Raw genomic sequence first — 21,086 nt, 5'->3', positions numbered from 1 at the left:
CATAGACAATGCATCCCTCCAGGGTGCACTGAAACAGAGCAGAGCAGGTGGAGGCTGCTGCGGGGAAGGTTCTTGTAAGTAGACACAGCAGTGAGCAGGGAAAGTGAGTTTTAACGCCTTCGCAGGGAGATGCGTGATGGGTGTGGAAGGCTGAGCGGACGTGACATGACCTATAAGTTGTCCTGTTGAGAAAACAACAGCATCCGTCATATCAGCAAATGCCCAAAAACATTTGTTTACACTCAAGTGACAAAGCCCTCCAGTAACCATAGTAATAATAACTGTCGTCTTTCGGAGATCAAGTGAGGAAATGGTGTTGTTGTTATACAGCCTGCAGAGGGAGGAGGTCGGGTCGGAGGAATTGGTCAACAAAATGTCAGACTTAAGCATGTTCACTTCATGTTTACTGCAGCTTCTTTTGACCACGACCGACATCGTTCCCTTACTGTCACCAAGTTGATAATATTGTAACCATAAAGACAAAGGTCCCCAAACATTTGAGCCAAAACCACAATGTCTTCCTAACCTTAACCAAGTTGTTTTAGCATCTAAATCTAGATAAACCTTAACCATAGCCATGTGAGATCAGACAAATGACATCATCCTACTTATATGGGCGATGATGCATCTCGATGTTTAACTCTGAAGACTTGATGGGACTCAGTTGTGGACATGTGCCTCATGTGCATGGATCTCTGGTTGAAGATGGTGCTAAAATCTGACACTGACTACACTACGTCTCCAGACATTTGCTCATTTAGCAGCTTCTTTGCTTGTATAACTGCCCTCATGAGGTGTTTAACCTGTTTTGGAATTTCAAACTTTTACCACCTCATTGTTTCCCCACTAACATTCAAGCCACGGTCGTCCCAGAAGTAAAGTCCTTGCCTACATGGCTGGCCCTGCCCTGTGATCTTCTCTCTTGTAGCATACAGATCAAATCTCTGGTCGCCAATAGAAACGGTTTCAGGCTGAAAAACAAAAGGTAAACTGAACTTTTGTAGAATAAATGCAGATATTTATCCTCTACTCACTGAACTGAGGAGAAGAGGACAGAGAAGCCAGAGGAGAGAATAGAGATGGATAGCAGTGTGTTACTTTTATTGTCAGTGACACAGTTGGATTTCAAAAAAACCACATTCATTCCTTGCAAAGTTTATCCACGTTGAGTTTTGTTGCTGTACTGTTCAATAATTGATTGTTTATTGATCATTTTAGGAAGACATCATTTTTGGTTTGCTCTCTATTTGAACATTTTGAAACATGAATTTCTAATCTTATGTAAAAGGCGTTAAAAAGCTTTTCATCTCAAAACCCTGCTTGATCACGAAATGTGTGATTTATAAAAGCACCCCCAAAAATCCATTTATTTGAGCATTTATGACTGCTCTTTAACGATCATATCTTATTTGTGCATGTATTTTAAATGCCGTTAAATCAGTCAGTTTTAACTCCAGCTATCTGAAAGGAATAAACGTCCACACAGCCAATTAGACGCAAATATTGGCCCGGGTCATAGTGTAAATTGTATCATTTTTCTGTTTTTATTCCATTAGACTGCTGTATGTATGGCTGCAACACGGCAAGAATGCAAAAGCGTGGCTCTGCATTAATTCAGTATGGGAAGAAGACAGTGCTGCAGGAGAAAGCTTTAATAAAAGATAGACATACCCTCCAACTTGATACAGCGGCTTGTAGAGCAGGGAAGGAATGACAAAGAGCTCTGTGGCCTCAAATAAAAACAGAAAAATAAATGTCAATATTGTTCAACTTTTCTGGACTGTTGTTGATGCCCTTTACAGTTTAGGGATTTAAACATAATTGTGTGTGTACGATGTGACTCCCATCCCGGAGGAAGGGAGCGTGTGTTTCAACTTGACCACTGGGGTGACTCTTTAAAGCATATTTCTCGTGGTAATATCACACCAGGGCATATTAGCCGTGCTGATTCAAACAGTAAATTGCTTAATAGTGGTGTTGTGAGAGGGCATGAAATGGTTTATTCATGACAGAAAATCTCTACTGCCGCTCACCTTAGACCTCTGTTTTTTTTTTTGGCTGGCGAGGAAAATTGAGTGAGCATGACAGAGAAGCCAGAGAGAGAAAGCGAGCGTTAAGAATTATAATTTCCTATATGAATAAATAATTTAAAAACAAACATGGAGCTAAGCTGTAGAATGAAACGCCCAGAGGCAATTAACTCTGGGAAAGAGAGAGGGCAATTAATTTTGTTTATCAGTGATGTATAACTTTTATAAGGACTCATGAGGTTTAGAAAAGTCCCTCTTATCTGATTTTATGACGCATGTTTTATTCAGATGCAGATTTGTGGCCTCTGTGAATGTCCATCTGCCAAGTATATGAACTATTTGCTTTTAAAGAAAGTAACTACACTGAGATCTTGGCTGGAGCTGCGTGAATTTTACTCCCTTGTCAAACTGCCGTGTCCTCTATTCAGAGAGTCACTGAACATATTTTTGCTCAGCCAGCAGCAAGTCGACCGGATGAAGCAAATCTTTAACCAGAGGGGGGGAAAAAAATCCAGAGAAGAAGATGAAATTTAGTGAAAAAGCAAACCTTTCTCCTAGAAATTATGTTCTATTTACCACTGATGTGCAACAGCAAACAAGTGTTAATGATAATTACGTTTTTATCACCATAATGAGGAACTGTCTTTAATCACATATCGGTCAAAATATTTGCAAAATATTGAACATATCTGCTAAAAGTTCACTGACAACATACTGTTTTTCATTTGCTCTCCCTACAATATCTTCCTTGTGTGGTTTTAACTTTGGTAGGGACGACCAATATGCAATTTCTGTCTTTCTCTTTTATATGAACACACACACAAAGAGCTTGACTTTGCAAAACGTTGACTTAATTCAATATTAATGGTTACATAACTTGCTGAAAACAGGACTTGTATCTTATGAAACTGTCTGATATTAAACAGATATTTCATATTTTGTTTTATCATTGTAAATCTGAGTGTGAGGGGAGCTTAGCCAAGGCGTCAAGGAAGGTGAAAGGAGTCAGACACAGAGACTTAGTTGTTCAGTAAGTAACAAAAGTGATTTATTCAGACCCACGTAACCAAAAAAACATGTCTCAAAAAAAGGAAATGAAAACAAACAAATGGCTTGACTCACAGACATCCTCTTGTTTCTGCTCTCTTTCCCTTAAATAGGCCCTCCAGTCTGTCTAGACAGAACCATATTTCTCTCAGGGTTGTTTTAGTCTTTCACACCGATAACAGGTGAACAACAATGTTACATCATAAACAATACTTTCCATTTTCTCCGCCTATCATAAGCCACAAATGAGTACAGGTCACATAAATACTAAACTGACATTTAACTAAATACAATAAATCCTCCCATACTTGACCTAACCTATGGTAAATAACACAACAAGCTAATATATAACTCAATAAACAGAACTTAATCAATACTTGTCTGTCTTGACTAAACCAGAAGATATAAATGTAACAAAACAATGCTAAACACAAACAAACCTGGGGTGGTAGCAAAAGCAAAGCTATAAATATAGATGTTATACTGGCTAAAACAAACAAATGATAAGTACGGAAAGAAATACATCAATGTGTTACAGGGACAAATAATGTGTTCTCACCCACTTTGTCACTCTGAGACCAAAAGGAATATTCAAACATTGTTTTTTGTACATAATAACTTGTTTCTGCAGCTCTTTCACCTTGTTGATTTTGGCCACACAGCTCATGAATGTCCAGCAACTGACAAAGTTATGCATCAATACAATTTATCTTTAATGAAACCATCCTGAAACTTCCACTTGTACAGCCAGACATGTCACTTTGACATCAGTGCTCAGAGCCTGTAGCTCACCTGTCTGTACGTCTCTGTGCTGCTCAGGCTGCTGCTACCAGGATTCTCCTGATAAAATAATACATGACATTCACAGACTAATTAGCTGGATAAGCTGCGGCTGATTTATCTTATTAATAATGTTGATGTTATAATGATCCATATTGTAATAACTGAGGTTATGACATATGATCTTACTGGCAACACTATGAAGAGTTAAAGGTACAAAATATAGATAGAAGCACCTTGACATGTCTATTATCCACCCAAATCTACATCTATGCAATATAATATCCACTTGTAGCAAGTAAAGCATAATTAAAATATGTTTATATTTGTGTGTAAGCACAGGATTTGGTTAAGTTTGGAGAAAAATCATTGTCTAGGTTGAATATTAAAAAAGTCAACAGTGACTTGAAGCAAAAGACAGGACCAGTTTACTTTAAAGGGGACGTATCATGCACATTTCCAGGTCTATATTTTCATTCTGTGGTTCTACTGGAATATCTTTACATGATTTACAGTTCAAAAACTCCTTATTTATCTTCTATTGACCCTTTATGCAGCCCCTCAGTTCAGCCTCTGTCTGAAACAGGTCGTTTTAGTTCTTGTCTCTTGAAGGCCCCCCTCCCGATGAACCTACTCTGTTCTGATAAATCAGCTTTAGGAAGCCTCCTTCAGCAGCCTTCTGGCGACTCAGGAAGCTACATAAACAAACAGCAGTAATCCGATTTTGCTTCTTTTTCTCGTTCTTTACTCAAAATTGAAACTTCTCAGATACATCCATACCTGTTCAAGCCTGAATCTGAACCAAAATATGCAAGTGGACAATGTGAAAAACCCATGGAGCAACCTTAGCAACAACGGCTACTGTGAAAGAAATTGAAGAATCACACAAAATCACAAAAAGCATGAAATGTCCCCTTTAAGATGTACATGAAACAACATTCTTTCCATAACCTCAACCAAAGTGCTTTAGCTGCCTAAACCTAACTACAAGCAGGACTCAGAATTACCCACTGAAGAGTGGATAGTAAGGAGATGCACCTAAACTTGGAATATCTGGAGAAAAAGCTGCAATTTTGAATAAGTGCGCTTAAATGTGCCATTTATCCGTAAAGAAGCTCTTAAGATGTCATGAAAGTTCATGAAACCTGACTTCGTGTACAATTTGAATATTTTATCTCCTTGAGCAAAAGTTTTCTGCAACCTTTTGAGTCTAGACTTTGCAACTTTGAGCGACGTTGCGGCAGACATTACAGGAGAGGGGACCTAGGAGTTGAAAGGGCGCCAGCAGTTGAGTGTGTTTGATCATTACTACTGTCTCGTCTTCTAGCAGCCCTCACCTTTTCCTGTGTTTGAGAAATGTAATGAAAACGCGACAATCCTCGACCTATAGCTAGTTTCAGCAGACAGTGGATTGGTTTGGAAAGGTCATATAAGGTTGCAGTGCGTACATATAGTGCCAGGCTGAGTGGCGCTCATATCAATAGCCACTCATGACTGGCTCTACTCGTATGTGCTGCAGAGACAAGATATCATCAAAATAAACACAGTGCCAATCTAAAGTCTCGCCACAATCAAGGTTTTTTTTGTGCAACTAAATTAGTATGAAGTATGCTTTCTTCCTGGACTACCCATGAAGTGCAGCTGATTAAATTTAATTGATCAATTTTATCCCATCATGCATTTTGTCACTATTACTCATGAAGCTTTCTTTAAACCCTGCTGTGATTATTTCTCCATCATTTGAAGACACAATGAGAGACAAGCAGCAGTTTGACATTAAAAAGGGGCTTCAGAAAGTAATAGTATGGAGGTCAAAGTGGGTCGTGGACATTTACATACCAAAGTTGCATTTTGAAATGTTCAAATTCTGTCTCAAAATGTGTGATTAGCATTATGGTTCTAGGGATGGCAGGGTCAGTCGGGCCACCTCTTTGGTTCAGACTGAAATATCTCAACAGCTATTGGATGGATTGAGATAAAATTTTCTACAGACTACACAGTCATCCCCAGATAATGAAGCCTATTCACTTTGGTGATACCCTGAATTTTCCTCGGATGCCACCAGCAGATTGACATTTTTGGTTTTGTTCCAAGGCTGGATATATATGTTTCTACAAATATCAGTGAGATTTTGAACAAGGTTTCACTTTGGCTCTCTGTGACTTTGGTGATCCTCTGACTTTTCCACTAGCGCCGCCATGAGGTTGACATTTGCAGTTTTGAGTCTCAGCAAAGATTGCAAATAGAAATTTGGTACACACATTCATGTTACCCTCAGGATGAATTATAATAACTGGACTTTTCATCTACTTTGTTCAGTACTTTGGTTTATGACCAAATATCTGCAAAACTAATAAAACTCCCATCATCTTCTGCTGTAGTTTCTGTTTACTACTAATTGGTAAATGTTACAGTAGCATGCTAAAATGCTAAACTAATGCACACTATGCATAAGTAAGATTTTTAGTCTTGTTATGAGTAATTTACATATCTAGGATCTTTTACATTGCCAAATTCACCTAATTCCAATGGAATATATTCCTTGCATCAACAGTATCTCCTGCCATATTGAATATGAAGCCATGCACAGAAATTCAAACAAAAGATTGACAAAATATTGCACAAAAGAATACTATGGCATTAGCATGATAGTTTCTTTAAGCAAAGCTACAGTAAAGGTATTTAAGTGATGTACCACTGTCTTCCACCACCAAAGTAATTATGTTTGAAAGGGTGGTGTGATCTTTTATTTCTACTATCTCTGTACATGTGTCCAGATTTTGGTGGGTTCTCTGGATAAAAGGTAGAAAATATTGTGTTCACATCCACAGAACAGAAAATCTATGTTCATGTGGTGAAAAATTGCATCAGTACGAGAAACACTAAGCTCTCAACAAGCTTTACTTTTCATCAAGTGAGTTAAAATTGAAACCGTTCAGATTCATATTTGCTATAATTGAGACTTTGTCAATTTGTTAAAGGGCAAAAGTATAAAATACTTGTTTATCTTTGCATTTCCTAATGAAAAGTCATTTGTTCTCACTGAAATGTAACTTTTTAAAAGTGATTTATAGAGAAAATTCTCAAGCAGCAACCTTCAGCTGTCCTTTTATTAAGTTATGTTTGATTCTTTCATAAGGAATGACAGCTTCTGGGCATATTTCCATAAAATGAGAAGCTACAAAGAGAGACATACTTTGTCCCCAGTGTATTGCACAAAAAAAAAACTCAAGTGTTTTTTTCTTAACCACTGGTTTAAAGACCTGATGGTTAACCTTCGGTCATCAAGATTTTTTATAACATCAAAAGACCATCTCAGACTTCAAAGATCGTTTTGATGTCGAGAACAGGATTTTGACCTGATGAAACCAGGATAATAGACATTACCAAAGGACTTGGACAGGCAGCGGTCTTGGTCTGAAATGCTCTTGATCTACTTCTTTACCTGTGAGACCCAGACCTGCTGCAGGCAGCCAAACAATTCAAAACCTGAGCTTCTATGTCTCATTCAAAGCCTGATGATGGAAGTGTGTCTCGTTAAGCGATGCCTTTATGTGAACTTGATACGCTTTGTGTCATTGTTTCATTTTCCAATGAAGGGCACATCATTCTTTTCTTTTTTTACAGTTTTTATTTTACTATATAGACATCAATCATACAACAGATGACATGTGATACATAATAAAGCTGTTGGCAAGAAGAGACAATACAACTCTGAAAAAAGAATTAAAGATGAATACATAAATAAAATTATAATAAAATCAAAAGACAATATACAAAAGCACATCTCTCACATAGGAATCGAAAAAAGTGCCTCCACCTCGTCTTTACACTGCTGCTGTTATAAGAGAAGGAGGAGGAGCTGTTTTTCTGTCCTGTCCTGCATCCTATATGACATTCTTTCATACGGAGCCACTTTTCCTAATTCACTCACCCAGTCCTGAAAAGGAGGCTCTCCAGGCATCCTCCAGTTCCTGAGGATGACTTGCCGTCCAATCATAATAGCTGTCTTGGTCCAATACATCCAGTGCAATAATCATCACCACTATAAACCCTCAGATCTCTTGATATCATTATATAGTTGTTGCAAATCTCATCCCATTCATGTTTATCAAATGATACACCCAAATCTCCTTCCCAGAAAATTTTAAGGGCTGCAACAGTTTTATTCATATATATTATTATGTATATATTCATTTAGTCATATTCCAAAAGCATTCTATAATATTTAGATGCTTCACGTCCTTCGCCAAAGTCCTGGAGAATTTTTTGCAACTTATCTGCTAACCTTGGAGATTGTAAAACTTGACCCAAACTGAGTTTTAGGTCAATCATATTGTTATTCTCGATCATCAAATGATTAAAGTGTATTGGGGCAATATAAATCTCCTAATGTACCCCTTTCCTTCCAAAAGAAGATTGTTTTTTACTGCATAGTTTTAGTTTTAGCCAAATACTTGAAGCTTTATTTAAGTAAAGGTCAAAATCTGTCAGCCATGCAATTTTCCTCTATGTGCTCTGAAGGTGAAGTAATTATAATAATGTAATTCTTTTCTAATCATCATTTTCTAAGTCTAAGTCATTTTCTGGCGGTCCTTGATGAGATTTCAGTTGTCTTTCCAAAAAGCTGTCTGAACTTCACACAACATACACAGTATAAAAATCAGCAAGTTTTTGGGCAAGCGGTATTATTAATCAGAAAATTGGATCAATCAGTCAGTCGTCTGAGGATAAGGACGTACTCGAGGGGGATTTAAAAAAGAAAATCTGAGATCTGAACTGTACAGGTTGTTGCCAATGTGGGGATAATAAATGTTCTTCTCACTCAAGGATGTAGTTTTTAACTCCAAAGTAAAAAAAAATCATAAACTAACAGCTTTCATTACAGGTAGTTTGATTAGTGTAGAAACCAGCTACTATTTTCTTGACAGTAGAAGACCTCTGTTACACTTATAATAGATGATTTCAATTGTGTGTCACTTTGGGACATTAGGACATTGGTATCAACACAACTTTTGACTTATTAAACTTATTTCTGCAATTAAAGGACCATTAAACAATTTTCCCCCACATATTTGGCCTTTACTGATACCTGTCAGAGTTGTAATTATATAACAATTAATTAATGTCAATCAGTGCAACTGTAACAAACAAAAAAACACCTTTGACATCCCTCAAAAGTCCTTTGTATCATTAGTTCTTCCATTTTTAAAGACACACCAGAGTTCATCGTGATCCGTATAATATTTTACCATTTCTTCCCTTTTTAGACCATTTTTTTGACTACATGCCACATATTTGATGATGTATAACAGTGAAATTGAGTGTACTTACAGGAGAGGGATTAAAACAATGTATTAGTCCATCTCACTACTTTATGATTTCTTTGTGAAGGGGTACATCTTTAAACATGGGTCACAGAAGTATATGCAGTAATTCCCTAAAACAGTTGGGCATTGTAATTTTTAGCAAACAGTAAATAGTGCATTTGTCGGGGACTATTTTCAGCCACTGAATAATTTGCATTTGGTGCTCTGTAGGGACTTATTTCCAGCAGCATGATGGTGATTGTGGGATTAATTCAGAATAAACTACAGTGCCCATCCTCATCAAAGTGAAGGAACATGTCACCCAGAACAACTGTGTTTGTTTTCAGCTTTTTATGCATAAAAGAACATGCTGTATCAGATTTTGGCTACACAGACTTGTTAACAGGATCAATTAACTGCTGGCTTTGGTCTTTTCATGGTATTTCTTATATATATATATATATATATATATATATATATATATATATATATATATATATCTTTATAATTTTCCCTTATATTTCTTGCTAGCTAGGTTGTCATGCAACATGGAGTTCAGGCTTTTTTACCCAGGGCGGCTGATCCACTAATCAGAAGGTCGGTGGTTCAATCCCCGACTCCTCCTGTCTGAATATCAAAGTGAAGTGTCCTTGGGCAAAATACTGAACCCCAAATTACTCCTAAATGGTTGCACCAGCACCCTGTGTTGTAGCATGCTGCCACTGGTGTGTATAGCCCATTCTCACTCCCTTAATGCACTGGGTACCCCTTTAGTGTCACTTTTCAATGTGACGTCTAATTTCCATATTAGGTGGTGGCAGGTTGGGTGGATGGATAGATGAGTGGATGGCTTTGCTGCAGGACTGTTCGCTTCCCTTTTCCAACTGCAGTTTTTAACCGCAAGTCGGGACAGTTTTTAACCCTAACCAAGATCTTTCCCTAACCCTAACCAAGTGGTTTTTCTGCCTAAACCGAACCAGACCTCAACCACAATGTTGTCACACCATAAAATATAATTATTTTTTAACAGTGATTGCTGTGATACTGCATGTTGAAAAATGACACTAAAGGGGTACCCAGTGCGTTAAAAAGTGACGGTAAGGGGTGCTCACCAAGCTTCGGTATGTGATGAGTTGGAAGTGAGAACGTGTTGGTGTGTAAGTGTGTGAGTGAGCAGTAGAAACTCTGTAAAGCACTTTGGATAAAAGCACTATATAAGCAGCCATTTACCATTTACCCTGAACTCAGCCTCCCAGGCAGTGCAGAGACAAGTTGTAACCTTTATGATTACAAAGCCTCTCTTCCTCTGTGGTAATTAAAGTTGTATAAATGTGGTCATGAACATTACATACTTCCTCCCCACTTTGAGTGAACAGTGAGATCAAGTTCACAGTAAAAAAAAATCACTGAACTTTTCCCTTGCACACTAAATTATTTGCAGACTGTTGAACATTTATCTTCAACTATCCTGCTGTATAATCAGAGTAGCACTATCTGTTTTTCATCACCATGCACACAGTCAGACGGAGCAAAAAAAAAAAATCCTGAAAATCAGAAATGCTTGAGTACATTTAGTAAGACTCTCCACTCCGAACGTACCTGCCCTCACTGATGTAGCAATTTCACACAAAAATACAATAATAGCACATGACCCAGGCCATCCACTCCACTGTCACTTCACAAAAGTCCCCTCTGGCTACAGATGCAGAAGGTTCAGGTGCAAAAGAGCCTATTTCTGCAGAAGCCTTGCCCTGCCTGAGCCATAGAAATTCTTGAGAGTACCTTTACAATGGCAGATTTAATATACAGTTCTCACATTTTAGCAGCATCACAGTGGACTGAGCTAAAATCCTGAATACACTTTAAGATATTACCATTTGAGTTAGTGTACACAAAGGCATGCAAAATGATTTAACAGCAAAATTGACTCTGCTAGAAAATGCTAAATCTTATTTCTATGGTCTAAGAAAACCCAACCAAATACTGTACGAACATGAACTATTACTTCAAGGCCAGAAGGGTTTTTTTTTATTTCCCTGAATGACCTCTGAGAAATGTTCTGACTTTGTACACACAAAAAGGGGCTGAATCACTCGATTGATGATGCCAATTACTTTACATCAGCTGCACTGCAGTTAGATTCTGTATGGTGCATAGATGAATTGATATACTCCATGCAGGGATTATACTGTAGTAGTACCAACACGCCCAGATAATCTTGTTCTTTTGTCACTTTCACAGTGCATAACTTTTTTCATTATCTATTGAACTATTGTTTATTTTCTGTTGATCAAATACTATTTTGCTCTTAAGAATAAATGAAAACGCTCATCATTCCAGTGACTGAGAACCCAAGGTGATATCTATCTACAGTCCAAAACCCAAATATATTAAATTTGCAGTAATATAAAACAGAGGAAATAGAGTAAATTGTCAAGTTTCAGAAGCTGGAGAAGCAACAGTTTGATGTTTTGGGAAAAATGTTTGTTTGCTTTCGAGAAGACTGACTCCATATTCATATCTGCTCTGTAAGTATGAAGCCACAGCCAGCAGCTGGTTTACTTAGCTTAGCATAAAGACTGGAAACAGAGGGAAACAGCTAGCCTGGCTCTGTCAAAACGTTCCAAAATCTGCATACCAAAGCCTCTAAAGCTAACTGATAACATGTTTTTAATTCATACCATAAAAAGTGTAAAAATGACAATTTGTGAATTTACAAGGGGTAATATGTAGGACTATATCTTGGCTAGTGCAATGACTTCCTGGGGTCTTCACACACACATCATTGTGAGGTTGCCAGGCAACCAAAACCTTTATGCTGAGCTAAGCTAAGCTAAGTGGTAACCTGTAGCGTTATATTTTAAAGAGTGGTACAATGTGGCACAAAGGCATAAACTATATTAGGTTGAAGCTTGTTATAGTATTGACAATACACACTAGTAGAATAAGTAATTTGTTGATTTAAAATAAAAAGATAAAGGATAACCTGGATACCTGGTGGCTCTACCCGACACTTCCCTTCTAAGTATTTGTTGTGCTGCCTGGTCAAAACGACAGCCCAGCACTCTCCCACTGTTTGTTGACACGCACAAATAAGCTTTTTCAATGTCTGAACTGTCCTTTGCAGCTCTGGTAGCTGAGTGAACTGTAGTTTGTTCCCCTTGGACTCCTTAGAGGCAGAGAGGCGCAAACAAACTTATCTCAAGCAAGCTCTCCCTCCACTGCCATACAGTGTTTTGATGTTTGTAGATGGCAGGGAGTAAACTAGTGTACAGCTTCAATCATAGCTATACACAGAGAACACTGACAAGGATTGGGGGAGTTAAATAAATATTCCACCCCTATTGCAAAATTGGAAATGAACCAATCAGAGCTCTAATGAAAAAGTTTAAAAAACAGTGTTGCATACGCCCTGACTTACATCACCACTGATATGTGCACTGTAGCCCTATTTTGTTTAAACAGCCCCTGCAGGAAAATCATATAGGTCCCATTACATTGCCATCACTCATTCAGAAAAAAGAAAGATTTGTAGCTTAGAAGCGGATATTCAGACTACAGTCAAGTTACACACACAATATAAACCACTGACACAGCTTCACACTTGGGTAGGGACGATTCAAATGTAGATTATAATATAAAGAATAAATCATGCACTGCACCCTGAAAGGTTGAGCCTGCAGTAACCTGACAACATATATATTGTACATACAATGCAGAGAGTCAAAACGAGACAATATATGACTTTAAATGTACAATTTGGTCCAAAAAACACACCAAAACTCAAACACAAAAACAAACACAGTCTTCCCATATTGATTTCCAGGTCTGTGCTCATACTAGGAGCGTAGTTCTGGGTCTGAAAAGTGAAGCCAATGCGGAAGTGACTTAAACCTGCATTCTCTCTAATGGCCAGCAGGGGGCGAATCCACTAGCTCAAAAATCCGGTTGTTTGGAAGTCTATGAGAAAATGACCCTACTTCTCACTTGATTTATTACCTCAGTAAGCAGTTTTCTAATGAGTTTATGGTCTCAATCACTAGTTTAAAGTCTTCTTCAACACAGCATGATGTTCATTTGGTAAATTATGGCCCCATTTAGAGTGAAATAGACGATAAAGCAGGATATGCTTTTAGGGCGTGGCTACAGGCGTAGCCATAGCTATTGCTGTTTCAGTGTGTTTTCAGCTCATGAAAGTTAACTGTAACAACTTGGTTCCCTAAAACAGTCTTGTTCTGCGTTTGGCCGTACTAAACGACCGTCTAAGGAGTCAGGTGGACAGTTTTCCGGTAAGTACATTTTGGTTTAGTGGTTTTAAGCCTGTTTTTCGCTAGCGAAGATTAGCATTAGCATTAGCATAATCACAGTTAACCATAGACTGTAAACGCGCCGTGCCAACCAAGCTAGCAGCTAGCGTTAGCGTTAGCTTCAGCTCCACCCTCTTGTCCAAATATGGTCACTTCTGGCTCCAAATATCCAACATGGCGACGGTCAAAATGCAGACTCAAGGCTTCAAAACAAGAATCTACAAACCAATGGGTGCATACGTCCATTATTTATTTATTTTTTACAGTCTATGGTTCGTACAAACACATCACAACAACTCAGTCTAAAAAAAAAACTAAATGATTAATGTTGTCTGGTGCTGTTACAGGTGTGTTTGCTTTACTTCAGTTATGTCTGTGAACACAACAGTAAAACAAGTCTCTGTTTTCAGCTCCAACCAATATTTCTTTTTTTTTTAGCTTTATATCAAAATTTTTTATTATATATGTAAATACACTGGTAGTTTTACAGTCACAAGTATGGTATGCTGTACATCTGCCTGTGTCTCTTGTTGAGTCATAAAACTGAAGGGAACCATATTCAACATTTAACCAAAAATATCAAAATTAAATTCTGTATATAATTAAAGGCTGTCTGGCTTTTCTGTGTCTAAAATTATTAATTAATGGATTAAACTGCAAACTGTGCTCAAGGTAGATTTTTTATTCATCTTTTTAAAAGGATTTTAAAGCTTTGTTATCTGACATTTTTATGAGTCTTGTACTTGTTTTTATGAATTATATTTGTTGCTTGTTGGTTGTCTGTTTCCACTGCAGCATGTTTCAGTTGGAGTGTCCTCTACAGCAGTACCAGGTGCCAAAAAAGTCCCTGCTCCAGGTGTTGTACTTTCTGATTGATCGGGACTGATCAGGTTGGAGTTTGGAGGGCTGCCCGTCGCTGATTGGTTATTTTGTGTACTTCTACATTCACAAAACAAGTAAGTACTGAGAGACTGTGCAAGCAGAGAGCTATGTTGTTGTGTCCTTGTGTGTGAAAATTGCACTTCAAACTACTGGGTCTAATTTGCGTTATCTTGATGGTTCTTTGAATGAGGTGCTAACAGGAAGGGATATTGTGCAATATATATAGTTTTGTCCCTGGGATAGTTCCTGTGGCTCCACAGTTCCTGGAATTATTTGTTTGAAAGGGGCTTTATGAATGTTTCTTGATTTTAAGTCTCTCTTTAAAAGAGAAAAAAGCATTTTGGGGACATTTCATGCCTTAGCTAGATAAAGACAGCAGAGAAATGACAGGAAATGAGGGAGAGATGTAATAAAGGTCCTCAGCGAGAGGTCGGCGTCTTAACCCCTATGTCTCTTGAGAGATCTTAATCTGAATTGGACTACTTGATAAATTACAAAGTCCAAAAAAATGCTTATTGGGCTGTTAAATGTTGTAATTTATACTTGGATAAAGACGATAATGAAAATCCATTACTCTGCATGGATTCATCCACATTCAGTACTGTGGTTGCAGGAGGAGCTTAAACTGTAAGCGGAGCAATGCTGCAGTGTTCCCTGAGGAAAAAACCACTCAATAAACCAAGATGCAAGAAAATAAAAAAACATGTGCTGCAGTCCTGTGGTTGAACCTTCAAGGTCTGCTCCAAATCAGTTTAGTCTAATTTCACACTGTCATTCTAAGTTGGAAAAAGGAGCCATCAAACATAGCAAGGCTAATATGTTGTTTCTTCTCTAATGGCTGACTACTTGGCTCAGATCTGAGTGCCTTTTGAAGTTGTGCTTCCCTTGAGTTGATAAGTGTGACTAACAACCAACAGCGGGTTGCCACTGAGGAACAGCAATATTGTTAAAAGTAATAGAGGTGTTATCTCACTAATGCACTTTATACTTTACAACCATTGGAAGGAGTGGGGGGAGGGGGGGAGGAGACGAGGACAACAACTGATGCCTGTTAGCTGCATTTTTACACGGCTGCTACTCAAGAAGATGCTTGTGGTATTTTTATGAAGCTGCGGCTTGTCTTGCAGTCACTGTTTATTGAGGAGAAATGAATTGCACAATGGCAGCGGCTTGCCTAATGAAAACATATCATAAATGATGACTTTGGAGCCGAACTGAATTATATGGAGCAGTATCAGTCCCCGAGCTTTTGTGGGGTTGCAGGTTCTTGAACCCAGATCTTCTAGATTTAAAGTAGCTAATAAGTTTCTGGTTTCGATACTGCAAGGATATGTGATGTAAATCAGAAATGACTGAGGAGGAAATGGGCCTTTGTGGAGTACCAGAGCAAAGTCGGAAAGTTATTACAAATGCAGAGTGGAATATTTTGGATGGCATTATGTAAATCCTCATCTGGAGAAAAGTGTTTGACAAAATTTTATTTTCCTCTCACAGCCACAAACAAGAGCAAAATCTTTAATATTACAAATGCTGCCTCAAACATTGTGAGCTTCTTAATACGAGCTGATAATCCGCAGCTGGAAATCCTAAAAATACATAATTCCAGAGACACCAGGCATGTGTTCAGCCAATTATTTTTGTTTATTTTGGACTGTTTTTTGACTTCTTGTTTGTGGTTGAAATTTGCACTGTGCTTGTTTGACGTCCCTCTAACAATAAATTCTTCACACTTCACTTTCTGGGTTTATGAGACATTCAAATGCTTGTACAGCTTTGTACTTTCAGACTGTTTTCCATAATGACCTCAGAAGGAGAAATGGACATATGTAAGAAAAAAAAAAGGAAATTTTAAGGAAGGCACTTATATGTTAGTTCATGCACCTGACACTCTGGACAAAAGCATCTGTCAAATGACTAAATGTAATTAAAGAAAAAAACAACAATCACACTCTAGTGAATATCTAGTAGCTACTTAAACAAATTAGTTTAGGAAATTGGCAGTTTATGGCTACAATACCTACATTTTGAAACATTTATTTGAAAGATTTATTATTTATAAGCCAAAAAAAGCAACAAAATCAGTCTTGAACAAGTTATTCAGTTATTCCACTTTTCAAGGGTTACATACCTCGTCTTGTCGATCCTAAAGATCCATATCCTTGAGTCTAAGGTTAACCTAAAATGTAATGGATATCTGCACAAATTTAATGTGAATATCATGACCTGCATTTGTGACAAATGCCTACAAACCTGACCTTGCTTTTTCCTTTTTTACATACTCATTAGACAGGAATATAGTTGAAAGCACGCATAAAAAGATACAGAGACAAAACTGATTTGGTTTCATTTATGGCTAAAGATGCTAAAAGTGCAAAGCAAGAAAACAAACCCTCTGTGAGATGTGAGGTGGTCTCGGACTATATTCACTGCAGAATTTAAATGACAGGTGTAAGTCCAGCCTCTGGCAAGGCTTGGCGCTTCAAACACATTTAAATTAATACTTACTGACTTATAAAATCACTACTTATTTAAATAAATAGTCTTTATCCAGGTCCGCAGCTTTTTCACTGCAGGCTCCCTGATTCGCTGCCTGGTGTAAGAGCTCCCGGTCGTCAGCTCCCCGTGTACGAGAGAGGCTGCGTGGAGTGGACGAGGCTAGAGGATCACATCCCCTGCCTGAGTATGTTGACTATGATTAATGACCGAAAGGGAGGTTAAAACAGTGATTACATACCAGCTAGCATGCCTCCATGTTTAACATCAGCCCCTCTTCACCTGATTCTGGGGGGAAATCTATTTCTTATACGGTTGTAATCTGTAAAAAGAGGAAAGGAGAGATAGGAGAGATTGAGAAAGCAGAGAATAATCATTCTTTGGTGCTTTTGTTGTTTGTAAAGAAAGGATTGCCAGATGGGGTCTTTTTTTCTTGCATTTCCAAAACCAAAAACACAAGAAAACAAGTGTAAGGAATGGATAAAACTGTTTTATCTGCCCTAACATAAGCAGTCATTAGTGAGTCCAGCTAACTAGCTTACTGGTCGATCGTGCACAACTATTCAAGTGTGGACTAATGTTAAGAGCTGTGTTCTGCTTTTGACTGGATTTTGTAAACATTAAACTTTAATCCTAAAAGCTTTTTCTCTTGGGTGAAAATATACTGTTAACAAACACATGTAAGCTAAGCAGTCAAACAGAGTTATATTAGAAAGAAATAACAGGCTGATAACATTTTGCCTCATCATGCTAGCATTAGGCTAAATAGCTCAACACGGTTATACAGGAGCAATGCTGTTTCTTTATTTAGCATTACATGTTTTCTACATATTATCTGGATAATGATGCTGGCGTTTTGTCTGGAACATGTGGCTTAAGCTTCAGTATTTAAAACACCTTTAACCTTTTACAAGTTTCTTGTTTTAGTGAGCGGAAAACATTAAAAAGTCAGACAGAAACAGTGTCTTCAACCAGCTCATGGAGCTAACGTTAGCTTGAGACTAAACTAGACTGCAACAGTCATCGTTTGAAAAATGAGAAACCTGCTTTCGTCTACTTCTGCATGAAAACAAGGACCCACTGTTTGAAAAATAACATGAATTTTGACTGGTAAATCTGTTATTACCGTAAACAATGTCCTATATGAGAGATAATAGGGAAAAACATAAGAGATGAAGACAGTGAGAGACATGGCAGTATTTAGTTTATTATTTGTGATATCTGAAAATCAAGCAGAAGTTGTGTAAGTGAATTTGGAGTCGGGGACATGTGCTCACTTGACAGAGCTTTTCCATAATTAGTGTCGTGCACTTGTTCAGTTAAACTTGATCAATGTGATTGATAATTCCCACATCAGGGTAGTCTTCTGGCTGCTGTTGCCACGGCAACCATATTTCTAGCTAGCCATTCATGTCTGAGCTTATTCATATCTTCTGAATCATTTGGCCGTTAACGGATCATGGATACGCCCCACCTCCCCTGTTTTAGAGATTGTCAGGAAAATAGTCGGGGGAGAATCTTTTTTTTTGAAGGACCTGTTGCAGACAGATTGTGATATCTGAGTGAAAGATTTTTTTGTTCAGTATTGTGTTGAAAATGAGTCTTCCTGCTGGTTCAGTGATCCATGTCAGTGTGGTCATTTTGGGTTTTGTCACGTTATCCCCCTCTTTCTTGCAGTATCTCAAACTTTCGACAGTAATAGAGTCAAAATGCCAAAAAAAAAAATCTAATATGTTTATTGGACTGTGCACTATACTGTAAGTAAAATGGGATTTTGTTTCTCATTTTTAAGGTGTAAAATTAAATTAAATGAAAATGAGGAAATATTTGATGTCAATAGTTGCATTAGAGATCATGTATTATATACATTGCATTAAGGTTTAGCTGAAAAAAGGTACAAAGTGCATTTATTTGAAGTCTGGAGGTGTCAGATATGATTGGTCCTTACATCTTGTGCACAACTTCATGCACTGTCGGATTGATGGAGGCCGGAAGTCATTAATTCCAGTGGAGGGTGAATGACTGACAGTAACAAACAAAACACCCCCTTGCAGCTGTTGGGTTCATTGGCTTTTGAATATAGAAAAGATTTTGGCTTTATTTAGACATAAGAATACAATTTAAAAAAAAAAAAAAGATATGCTAAAATTGTGGAACCATTCAATTTATCAGTTAAATCTGTTTTTCGGTGTAACTGACATTGAACAGCTCAGAACAGTATCATAAACAATAAATAACTTGGTAAAAAGACAAACCTTTGATTTAACATTTCCTCTAGTCAAACCATGTCACTGATCTGACTGAATACACAGAGGTCGAATGTCATCACCTTTACTGAAATATAGTATATTTATGATCAATTACCCCCCACATAATCTTTATTATTGCATGAATGAATAGTTTTACATCAATCCTAACCCATCTCAAAATAGGTACGATATTTAATGTTTGGAATAACTTGCGTGACACTGCATTAACTTTTTAACCGTTGAAATATTCTGAACTGGCACATACTTCAGATAATTCTCTCTGAACCACATAAATAAGAGACTGTCCTCACAAGAAATGAGCAATGTTGACATTTTCCTGCCAAGGACGTCTCGTCGTGGCCGATGCGAATGACAACGTTTGTATGTCGGGAGCAAAGGTGGAAGAAATGTGATGTTATAGGTGATGTTAGAGGAGGTTGGAGTGAACGGGTGCATCAACAAGATCACCACGACTGTGATATATTTTGAACTTTAGCAGTTTTTGTGTCTAAACCGAACCAAATCTTAATGAAAGTGGTAGCAGGTCAGAAAAAAAAGTCATTTTTGTAGAGGTCTTAAGTGTTTTAGAAGGATGTGACAAATGAGATGTCTGTGTGACTTGCTAAAAGGTAGTAGAGTCAAAATGTTGGTGAATATGTTCGTTAACATTAGCCACCATAGCAACCAGACCAAATGAAGATGTACCAGTAAAACCCCTGAGTGTAATGAAATGAGCAAAGGTGCTTTTTATTGCTTATGGATCAACATGTTTATATGTAAGAGTCTTACTTTAAATTAAGCATTTAACCTGATGTTGCCGTCTTTTTATGAACTGCCAGCCAGCTGTCTGAAGTCACCTGGGCCTGAGCAGGAATAAGCCGGTGAAGAACGAATAAATAAAATGTTGATGGATCAGAAAGAAATCAATAAAAAATGTTGATTATACAGTAGAGAGGAGACACAGAGCAGAGCCTGCTGGGAGGAATGAATTCACACATCGGCTCCACTGCACTGACTGCTCCTTCTTGCTCTGTCAGTGATTTACACAGAGCGCGACATGTATAAGCTGAAGAGGAGCAGGATCCGGGAACAACAGCATAACAGGAGTTTGACAGACACTCCCTCCTCCTCTGCACCCATCCCGCCCTCCTCCAACACCACCACCCTCCCTCCCCCCCCCCCCCCCCCCCCCCACCTCCCCCTCTCTTCTCCTCTTCTGGTCATCCTCAGAGGAGTTGTCCCCTGCCCAGTGGCATGTGGATGTGTATAATGGAGATGGATGGTGGCTGGCTCTGCCACACCGTGGAACAGACGGACTCCTCCCTAAACGCCTGTCTGCCAGCCTCCATCAGTCTCTCTCTGACAGCCCCCCGGAATACAGCCCAAGCTCAATATCGGCCAGCTCAGGTGTCTGTGAGCATGTGTGTGTGTGTGTGTGTGTGTGTGTGTGTGTGTGTGCTCTTTTAATGCACATCCCTACTTCAAAAACATATTATTAACATATTTTGTGTCGAAAAGTTGACTCGACCCGGTTGAAAGTGACAGCTCCTTTTGTGAGAGCGGTGTCACAAGTTCACAGAATAACTCATTTCGGCTTTTAGTGCTGACTTCTTGTAAAAAAAATGCGGAGGGCAATCAAGCAACAAAATCAACATGCACAACAGCAAGTGATGCCAGAGCAACCCAAGGGTGAAAAAACCACAGCAAGCTCCCTACGAGTCTATTTTGCAAAGAGATATCCCACAATCCTCTGGGAGTGTATAGCTATTGTTGTCACCCTCCTCCTACTCCTTGCTTCTCCCTCTTCAACTCCTTTGCTGAACCTGTATCTCTATAGAGACCTGAAGTGTGTGTGTAGGTGTGTGTATATAGCGATGTGTGAGTGTTTATAAGGTTGTCTACAAAGGCTGTATTATCCCCCTGGTTCCTTATGCGTTTGTGCCTTTGTGTTGTATCTGTCGGGTAGAGTTCATACCAGATGCTGTGAAG

General features: G+C 38.3%; 1 protein-coding gene across 6 annotated transcripts in view; it reads left to right on the top strand.

The window, feature by feature from the left end:
- Nucleotides 1–21,086, top strand: part of LOC122976189 (neural cell adhesion molecule 2-like) — a 436,488-nt gene that overhangs the window by 1,992 nt on the left and 413,410 nt on the right. For 5 of the 6 annotated variants that reach the window (XM_044344505.1, XM_044344504.1, XM_044344509.1 and 2 more), the window contains one exon: nt 14,269–14,429. The gene's annotated coding sequence lies outside the window, so the exon portion shown is untranslated. Of the gene's footprint in view, nt 1–13,084; nt 13,170–13,394; nt 13,456–14,268; nt 14,430–21,086 lie in introns of those variants that run through there. The other variant, XM_044344506.1, reaches the window with a different exon arrangement.

The sequence above is a fragment of the Thunnus albacares genome, chromosome 24 (genome assembly GCF_914725855.1).
Source record: "Thunnus albacares chromosome 24, fThuAlb1.1, whole genome shotgun sequence".
Classification (NCBI taxonomy): domain Eukaryota; kingdom Metazoa; phylum Chordata; class Actinopteri; order Scombriformes; family Scombridae; genus Thunnus; species Thunnus albacares.
This window is presented reverse-complemented; position numbering and strand designations above follow the sequence as displayed.